Genomic DNA, 10,351 nt, shown 5'->3' on the forward strand with positions numbered 1-10,351 from the left:
AATTGGCTTACTGAGACAAAATTATGACTTACCATGTCAAAATACTGACTTATTATGTCTAAATAATGACAAAGTATCTCTAAACAATGACTTATCTTCTTAATATTATGACTTACTATGTCAAAATAATGACAAACTATCTCTAAATAATAACTCTTTTTTTTGAATAATGACTTCCTATATCAAAATAATGACTTAGTATGTCTAAATAATGACAAAGTATCTAAATAATGACAAAGTATATCAAAACAATGTCTTGTTTTCTTAATATTATGACTTACTATGGCAAATTATCGACAAAGTATCTCTAAATAACTTATTTTTCTGAATAATGACTTACTATGGCAAAATATCAACTTAATATGTCAAAATAATGACAAATTATCTGTAAATAATAACTTGTTTTTTAACATTTTGACTTGCTGTGTCAAAATGATGAGTAACTATATCAAAATAATGACAAAGTATCTCTAAACAAAAAACTTTTTCTCAATAATGACTTATTATGCCAAGATGATGACTTAATACACATTATTGCCAAAAGTATTCGCTCATCTGCCTTCACACGCCTATGAACTTCAGCGACATCCCGTTGTTAATCTATAGGGTTTAATATGATGTCGGCCCACCCTTTGCAGCTATAACAGCTTCAAGTCTTCTGGGAAGGCTTTCCACAAGGGTTAGGAGTGATTTTATGGGATTTTCTGACCGTTCTTCCAGAAACGCATTTGTGAGGTCAGACACTGATGTTGGACGAGAAGGCCTGGCTCACAGTCTCCGCTCTAATTCATCCCAAAGGTGTTGAGGTCAAGACTCTGAGCAGGCCAGTCAAGTTCTTCCACACCAAACTGGCTCATCCATGTCTTTATGCACGGCTTTGCTTTGTGCACTGGTGCACAGTCATGTTGGAACAGAAAGGGGCCGTCCCCAAACTGTTCCCACAAAGTTGGGAGCGTGAAATTGTCCAAAATCTCTTGAAATGTTCAAAATCTCTTGGTGCAGAAGCATTAAGAGTTCCTTTCACTGGAACTAAGGGGCAGAGCACAACTCCTGAAACACAACCCCACACCATGATCCCCCCTCCACCAAACTTTACACCTGGCACAATGCAGTCAGACGAGTACCGTTCTCCTGGCAACCACCAAACCCAGATTAAGGTGGCATCCTATCCCAGTACTACGCTGGAATCCACTGATCTCTTGAGAGCGACCTGTTCTTTCACTAATGTCTGTAGAAGCAGTCTGCAGGCCTAGGGGCTCGGCTTTATACACCTGTTGCCATGGAAGTGATTGGAACACCTGAATTCAATCATTTGGATGTGTGTGTGAATACTTTTGGAAATATAGTGTATCTCTCGATATTGACTTATTTTCTCAAAAAACTGACTTCTTACATCAAAACAATTATATATCTCCAGACAGTTGCTCTCTTGGAATTTAATAACATCTCGTTTTGGAGTCGGCATGTTAGAATTTCATAACACAAAATCTTATCAAAATAAGCCATTATTTGCAGAAATTTTTATTATTGGGAGAAAACAGGTCATTATATTCAGATACTAAGTCAATTCTTAGAAAAACAAGTCATCATTTCAAGAACGAAAGTCATAATTTGGAGGATATAATCATTTTGAGATGCTCTGACATGCTGCTGCCATAAACAGAGAAAGAGGAAAAGATCCAGGTGATCTTTCATCTCCTCTATCAGGCAGGAATGGGCTTCCGTACGAGACACCCTGAAATAGCTTTCATTAAAGATTCAACTCAAGTGTATCACAGTAAACACACTGAATATGACAACACAGCATGCACAATGGGCAAAAGGAGAAACACACTGCAGGGAAATCAGCTCAGCTGAGCAATCAGTGTGAGCAGAAACACACATGAATAAAAATCATACTCAACAATTCATATTTAACACTTCAGTATTAAAACCACTCCTTCACAGTTCAGAGCCGTCTGGGAGTCCCTCATCTGCAAAACTCAGCAATGACTGTTACTTGCATGCCTGGAGCTGCTGCACACACTTAAATACGAGGGTTCTTTAATGGTTCTTTAATAAAGAAAATGGTTGTATAAAGAACCATAAGCACTCAGAGAACCCTTTTCAAGAGGGAAGCGTTGGATGGTAAACAGGTTGCATGGTAAACAGGTTCTTCAAATTGATGGATGTGCAGATGATGGTTCTGGTTCTTTACTAAAGAACTCTTAAAGAACCATCTTTTTCACGTGTGCATAACACAGTTCTCCAGAACCGTCCAATCATGCAAAGGTTATATATTCTTGGTTATGTATTTTTTACTAAAGAACCCTTGGAGAACATGTTATATATGGTTCTATACAGAATCTTTTTTAATGGTTCTATGTAGCACCAAAAATGGTTCTTTTGATTCAACCTATACAGAAACCTTTTCAAAAAAAGGTTCTATGTAGAACCGTCTACAGCACATGCTCCATCAGTCTAAAGAACGATTTCACCACACAAAGAACCCTTTGATCGTGCAAAGTGTTCTCTGAGTGTTCATGATTCTGTGTAGAACCACTGTCTTTCCTGAAATACCGTTAAAGAACCCTCATTTTTTAGGTGTGTAGGAATGACAGAGCATTAGAGGCGCCCGTCTTCTGGACAGGTTCTGCTTGGCAAAGCTGCTCGTGCAACATTTAGGCACATGATGTTTGTTTATTTATTTATTTACTTTAAATTAAAAATCTCGGTATATAGGAGTCACTTTGTCATGCCTATGGGATGCTGTGCCATGCTCTCTCTCTGCTGTGCTATGCTCTCTCTCTGCTGTGCCATGCTCTCTCTCTGCTGTGCCATGCTCTCTCTCTGATGTGCCATGCTCTCTCTCTGCTGTGCTATGCTCTCTCTCTGATGTGCCATGCTCTCTCTCTGCTGTGCCATGCTCTCTCTCTGCTGTGCCATGCTCTCTCTCTGATGTGCCATGCTCTCTCTCTGCTGTGCTATGCTCTCTCTCTGCTGTGCTATGCTCTCTCTCTGCTGTGCCATGCTCTCTGCTGTGCCATGCTCTCTCTCTGCTGTGCCATGCTCTCTCTCTGATGTGCCATGCTCTCTCTCTGCTGTGCCATGCTCTCTCTCTGATGTGCCATGCTCTCTCTCTGCTGTGCTATGCTCTCTCTCTGCTGTGCTATGCTCTCTCTCTGCTGTGCCATGCTCTCTCTCTGATGTGCCATGCTCTCTGCTGTGCCATGCTCTCTCTCTGATGTGCCATGCTCTCTCTCTGCTGTGCCATGCTGTCTCTGCTGTGCCATGCTCTCTCTCTGCTGTGCCATGCTCTCTGCTGTACCATGCTCTCTGCTGTGCCATGCTCTCTGCTGTGCCATACTCTCTCTCTCTCGGCTGTGCCATGCTCTCTCTCTCTCTGCTGTGCCATGCTCTCTCTCTGCTGTGCCATGCTCTCTCTCTCTGCTGTGCCATGCTCTCTCTCTCTGCTGTGCCATGCTCTCTCTCTGCTGTGCCATGCTCTCTCTCTCTCTGCTGTGCCATGCTCTCTCTCTCTGTGCCATGCTCTCTGTTTTAAAACACACAGTGATCTTTAACAACTGGGCTCTTCACTCACGCGCACGCCGATATCTAACAGCAATAAACAAACAGACAGAGCCGAGCAGCGGAGACGAGCGCCGTGTGGCGAGAGCGTGGCTCGTGCATGCTGATGAGAGAGCCGTACGTGTCCAGCTCGCGCTTACCTTCGCTGCGAAGTACCGGGTTCACATTTTCTTCTCTTTTGTATGCGAGAGAAGCGCGCGGCGAAGCGGCTCTGCAGATGTGCAGCAGGAACAGCAGCAGGGCAGATGTGCGCGCGGTGCAGATGTGCTGCTGGGACGGTGCACAGACTGTGAGAGCTGCTGGTGGAAAAAGCTGCAGGAGAAAAGGGGGCGAGAGAGAGAGGGAGAGAGAGGGAGAGAGAGAGAGAGAGGGAGAGAGAGAAAGTTTACGCGCTGCGCTGCACTGCGGCTCCACCAGGCGGCGCTGTGACGTCACAACTTTTCTTCAGCAATTTCTTATTTTACAGTCATCAATGCAAAAGCAAACGCAACAGATCTTCTGTACCTGAATACAGTTTAACACAATGCAGTTTAATACAATTTCCACCCTCATATGATAAGAGAACGTATTTCCATATACATTTTTTCCCCCAATACATCTCCGCAAGCAGCGGGGTCCACAAGTCTGAGGCTACACTGGAAATCTGGGCGATACTGGGAATAAAGAATGGAAAGTTTGCAACTTTGAAAAACTGAAGAGGAGAGTCATCAGAAGTCAAATGAAGAAGAGACAGTTCCTTCTATTCCTAGATCCCTGTTCAGGTTTTGTTTGCCATGCCATTTGCATGCCTAGATGTTCCTCAGACTGATGCAGAATGTGTTGTATAGGGTTCTATGTGGAACCTTTTTTGGAAGTGGTTCTTTATAGCACCAGAAATGGTTCTGCTAGGTCAAGCTTGTAACAATAGAATAACTCTTTTTGGTGCTATAGTAAAGCAATAAGCCACGTTACTGCGATTTTGTCATGGGCAGGGTGTTCTTAGGCACAGCATGAAGCCAAAAGTCCCTTCTCGGTGTTAAACTCATTGTAAGGCACAGCTGCATGTGAATTATTGCTCTTATGAAACGAGCAGCCGCCACAAAATAGGATAAAACACACAATTTCTCAGAAATTAAGTTATTATTAGCAATAACTAACAACAATAATAACAATAACCAAGAAATGTAGTGTGCGGTATGGTTGCCAAGCAACGATGAACCGATGAATGAGGAGAACGTTCAGTCGCCCGGCGCTGTGTTATTGCGGTCGTTCCATGATGGTTTTAACATTTTGTGCTGTAATAGTGAACATATGATAACACAGCTCTGTTTAACGCAACTTTATAAGCACCTTTTGGTCACAAAATTTGGTCACCACCGCGAGTCTTACTGAGTCATTGGCTTTGTCTTTTACTTACTTACTTGGGATTCATCCGCGTCCACACTCGATAATGATGCACTATTTGGCTGTAGAGGCTAGAATTCCTCAACTTTCATAGCTAGGGCACTATTTTGGGAGCACAGGGCCATTTCAGCCTGGGTGTGACGCGACATCTGACTGAAACATGAACATTTGAAGTGTTCTAGACTTTCAAGTGACATATTTACACGTTTATTCTGCTGTTTTACACTTCATACCATGAGAACTTTACATCAGGCCTCTGATATTAATGATGGAGCTGTTCAGCCTGTTGGCTAGCTGACCAGCCCGGTTCTGGTTAAGAACATAAGTTGCCCCTCATCAGTCCTGACCTCATCAATACAGACTCGGTGGTCCTTGGGAGAAGCATTACTCCAATAACAACACAAGGGGTTTTTAAGTGCTGTGATACACAGTTCAGCTGTTGTAATGCCGTCATAGTTGGGCATCACTCACCTGACACTTTATTAGGTTTGTTAGTAAAAGGTTGGACTCCCTTTTGCCTTCAGAACTGCCTTAATTCTTTGTGGCAGACTTTCAACAAGGTGCTGGAAACGTTCCTCAGAGATTCTGGTTGGTTATTTGAGTTCCTGTTGCCTTTCTATCATCTGGAACCAGTCTGCCCATTCTCCTCTGACCTCTCACATCAACAAGGCATTTTCGTCCACACAACTGACCGCTCACTGGATATTTCCTCTTTTTCGGACTGTTCTCTGTGAACCCTAGAGATGGTTGTGCGTGAAAATCCCAGCAGATCAGCAGTTTCTGAAATACTCAGACCAGCCCGTCTGGCACCAACAACCACGCCACGTTCAAAGTCCCTTAAATCCCCTTTCTTCCCCGTTCTGATGCTCGGTCTGCACTTCAGCAAGTCGTCTTGACCACCTCTACATGCCTAAATGCATTGAGTTGCAGCCGTGTGATTGGCTGATTAGCTATTTGTGTTAACATGCAACTACCTCCTGTACCTAATAAAGTGGCCAGTGAGTGTGTAGTGGATTTTTCAACGGCTTCGACCGCGGCTCATCCAGTACACTTTAGGGCCGGAGCAACAATCTGAAGAATTCTCCATCAATCTGAAGAATTCTCCATCAATCTGAAGAACATTCTGTATAGAACCACTGTCTTTAGTAAAGAGCCCTTGAAGAACCATCCTGTGTAAGAACGTGGACACCCTTTAAAACAGGGGTTTCAACCGTATTCAAGCACACATAAATAAAGGTGCCATAAAGACTTTCTCAAAGGACCCTCAGTCGGATGGTTCTTTGGAGAACCGTTTTAATGAATGAGTTGTCTGAGTTTTTGGGAAAATCTCTTAAATCAATAATGAGAATCTCTATCAGGCGAAGTTTCTTTAAACCTTTGAAAGGCTGCTCGCACTTGCAAGCCTCTAAGGGTGTTTTTAGAGAATCACTCAAAGAGCCTTTTTTAAGAGTGCACCTGTGAGCAAACAATGAATAAGAAAGCCTGAGGAAAGTTCTCAGCACCGTCAGAGTAAGAGCAGCTTCTGGATCAGTTTGAATTCGGCCGCATGTTGAACTTCACGTTTCATCATTAGAGCGGCCTTAGGAGCGTCTGATCAAAGAGCTCGGCAGACACTGCCAGCGGCCGCCTGCTCGCTGCTTTATGACCAAGTGCAGAATGGAAGCTGGCAGTGAAAATGGAAGTCCGTGATTTTAATTAACTCTGTCTGCCAATCTCTGCTTCTCGATTCTCTAGTGTCGATTACGCCCAGCTTGCTGTGTCACTGATGCGTTTCATTTCAGACTCGCACATCAACGCTTAACGAATCTCGCGAACAGCAACTTTTTACACTCTTAAATAGGTTCTTCAAGGGTTCTTTGATGAAGAAAATGGTCCTATATGACACCAAGAACTCTTTGATTAAATGATTCTTTGCATGGTGAATTGGTTTTTCAGATGGAATGTGTTGTCTAGAAGATGTGTGTGTGTGTGTGTGTGTGTGTGTGTGTGTGTGTGTGTGTGTGTGTGTGTGTGTGTCTCTTTTCAGTCTTTTTAATCACATACAACACATTCTCCAGAACCCTTTGATCATTTTTTTGAATATGGTTCTAAATAGCACCCAAAAGGGTTCTGTTATTGTGTACAATGCCAAGCAATGTCAAACCCTTTTGGGTGCTGTATAGAACCCTTTTCAAAAGGGTTTGCGGAACAGCTCAGTACTGACATCTACATCACTGCTCATTATACACACGCTCTGATTCACGGTCACTGCAGTCCTGGTTGAAGTCAAACGGGAAAACTTTGTTTTAAAATGTTGTGTCGCCATCTGCTGTTTACATCACCTCATTGCACTGAGGAAAACTCGCTCTTTTACATCCTTGAAGAACCTTTTATTAAATGGGTTCTTCATATTTACACATCTCATCTACAAAAAAGGTTCTTTAAAGCAGTGGTTCTGCAGCCGGTCCTCAGGGCCCTCCAGACAGTCGATTTTTGCTCAGTGCTTATCTTTTGGGAGACAAATTTGGTCCAGAGGTCAAAGTAGGCCTGTGAGGACGTTTGGTGGTGGACATCCTGGGGCTGTAATGTAAGGTGACCGCTACATCCTCATATCAACAATGTATTTCACAAAGTGGTCTAAGGTGTGTGAAGTCTTCAGAGTTCTTCTTTTTTAGCATCCAAGGAGGGAACGTTGAGTCCTAAGTGATTTTGGACTTCTTCAAGGGATTGCCCATATGGATATAAAATATATTCCACATGTATTTAACAGATATGTTTTTGCAGTGGTTGAAAATGGCCAAAAATGTATTTGATATAATGCATTTATTTGTATTTATTATTGGCGGCACGGTGGCGCAGTGTTGCCTCACAGCGAGGAGGGCCTGGGTTCGATTCCCCGGCCGGGCGACTGGGGTCCTTTCTGTGGAGTTTGCATGTTCTCCCTGTGTCTGCGTGGGATTCCCTCCCACAGTCCAAAGACATGCGGTCAGGTCAATTGGTCATGCTACATTTCCCTGGGTGTGAGTGTCTGAGTGGTTGTGTCTGTCTGTCTGCCCTGCGATGGCCTGGCGACCTGTCCAGGGTGTATCCTGCCTTCCACCCGATGACCGCTGGGATAGGCTCCAGCACCCCCTGCATCCCTGAGGGAGGTGTGTGTGTGTGTGTGTGTGTGTGTGTGTGTGTGTGTGTGTGTGTGTGTGTGTGTGTGTGTGTGTGTGTGTGTCAGATGTACGTAATTTTGACAAAGGTTACAGATATAACAAAACACAAGCTGAATGAGCAGCACTGACTTTGCATTAACCATGTACTTCTGCAGTAAGACGCTCACAGTGTATTTCAAACAAACAAGAAATCAAATCATAACTGCATTTTCACAGAGTATCAATACCTACAACACTTGCTTTTGTCATGTTAAAGGATCATTTGATCATATTTAAAATGAAGATACTGGAAAACAAATTCATTTCAAAAGGTATCAAAGAGTAAAGGGCATTAGATGGGATTTTCATACATTTTCCAATGATATTGTTTTACAGTATACTCTAGTGTTTGGAAAGTATTTCCACATTGATTGCGTTGTATTTGTAATGTATTTCAATAATATAAAAATATATGTCCATATCAATCAGAATCAGAATGCTTTATTGATCCCAGAGGGAAATTGCAGAATACACTGTATATGCTTCAGTATGTGTGAACAGGATGCAGTTGACACAGTCGGCTCCAGGGAGGGAAGAGACTGAGACATGCTGCTCCCGCTGTTTGCCTCCTGCTCCGCTCAAGAATCAATGCACGCTCCACCCACTCTCATGACAGAATGGGGTCTCAGAGCACCTCCTTTGTTGCTGTCCTCCTGACGTTGCACTGCTTACATCACTACCCACAACATCACGCTGCCATACTACATCAGTGTGCTGATCAAGAGTGTCTGCAGGCATCTGAGGAGAAACCAAAGAGGAACCGTGACTTAGAGGCTGAAGTTGTGAGTTCTGATGGACGCACAAGGGGGCTTCAGACTGGGAAAGGCCCTGAACGTTTGGGTCACTGATGAGGATCACCGACTGACACCAGACGGAAAACAAATGTGCTGCAGCAGCTCATTCAATGCACTTAACCCTCCAGTGCACCTCTGCCCTTTGGTTCCTGCAGCACCACCACATACAACTGTAGTCCATCTGTTTCCCTGACACTTTGTTACCCTGTTCTTCAGTGGTCAGGACCCCCACAACACCCCCACAGAGCAGGTACTATTTGGGCGGGGGATGATTCTCAGCACTGCAGTAACACCAACGTGGTGGTGGTGAGTTAGTGTGTTGCGCTGGTCTGAGTGGATCAGACACAGCAGTGCTGATGGACTTTTTAAACACCTCAGAAACACTGCTGGACTGAGAATAGTCCACCAACCAAAAACAGCGTCCTGTGGGCAGCGTCCTGTGACCATTGATGAAAGGACTAGAGGATGACCGACACAAACTGTGCAGCAGCAGATGAGCTGTCGTCTCTGACTTTACATCTACAAGGTGGACCGACAAGGTAGGAGTGTCTAGTAGAGCGGACAGTGAGTGGACAGTGTTTAAAAACTCCAGCAGCGCTGCTGTGTCTGATCCACTCATGCCAGCACAACACACACTAACACACCACCACCATATGGAAACTTGAATGTGTAGCTTCTATGTATATTTAATAGTATATTATAAAAAAAACATTGTTCATACATAGATGGCATTTATTACTCATATATGCTAGCTTATGTTATATAATATATGCCTTTATGCATCTTTGTTTCTCCACCTGGCTGAGGTCTGAACTCTGGGGTGGTCATTCCATTGCCCAGCTTCTTTGATTGATGTGTCCGTCTCCTTTTCTCAGTGAGGTTCTTCTCCACAGCTACACATCCTTTCAGACCCACGGCGCTGAGTGGTCTTCTCACAGTGGAAGGATGCACAGAAACCCCTCTGGATGTTTTCAGATCTGAAGCAGCTTGATCTTCTCCTCTCTCTCAAAGACGAAAGCTTTAAGCTCTGTTTATCTGATGGGGGCAGTTTTGGTGTCTACCAGGTCTTCCAGGTGGTTGTTAGGAGGCTCATTTTCTCTGTATCCATTTGACTTTATCCTTCCTTATGCCAGTAATGGAACTAATCTAATCAGAAATGTCACCTGAAAAAGAAATGTTATATTTAATGGATGTTTATAATGGATATATGAAATAAATAAGAACGCATTGAGTGAACAGGTCTTTTTATGCCGTGTATGAGAAGAAAATACTATTTTTTTAATATTTAAATGGTTTTGATTGCCTCGGGTTGTTGATGTAAGGTGCATGACCTGACAGCTGTTTTCTCCTGAGTCCCAGATAAACCTGAAAACTATTTTCGGCCGGTAAAAACATCCCGTCCCCTTTAAATTCCTCGGCATGTGTCTG

General features: G+C 43.5%; 1 protein-coding gene across 3 annotated transcripts in view; it reads right to left on the reverse strand.

Annotated features, from left to right (window-relative positions):
- adamtsl3 (ADAMTS-like 3) overlaps window positions 1–3,887 on the reverse strand; it is a 274,633-nt gene extending 270,746 nt beyond the window's left edge. For all 3 annotated transcript variants that reach the window (XM_037545502.1, XM_037545501.1, XM_037545503.1), the window contains exon 1: window positions 3,708–3,887. The gene's annotated coding sequence lies outside the window, so the exon portion shown is untranslated. The remainder of the gene's footprint in view (window positions 1–3,707) is intronic.
- Window positions 3,888–10,351: the final 6,464 nt, after the last annotated feature.

Source organism: Pygocentrus nattereri, chromosome 15 (genome assembly GCF_015220715.1).
Source record: "Pygocentrus nattereri isolate fPygNat1 chromosome 15, fPygNat1.pri, whole genome shotgun sequence".
In the NCBI taxonomy this organism is placed as follows: domain Eukaryota; kingdom Metazoa; phylum Chordata; class Actinopteri; order Characiformes; family Serrasalmidae; genus Pygocentrus; species Pygocentrus nattereri.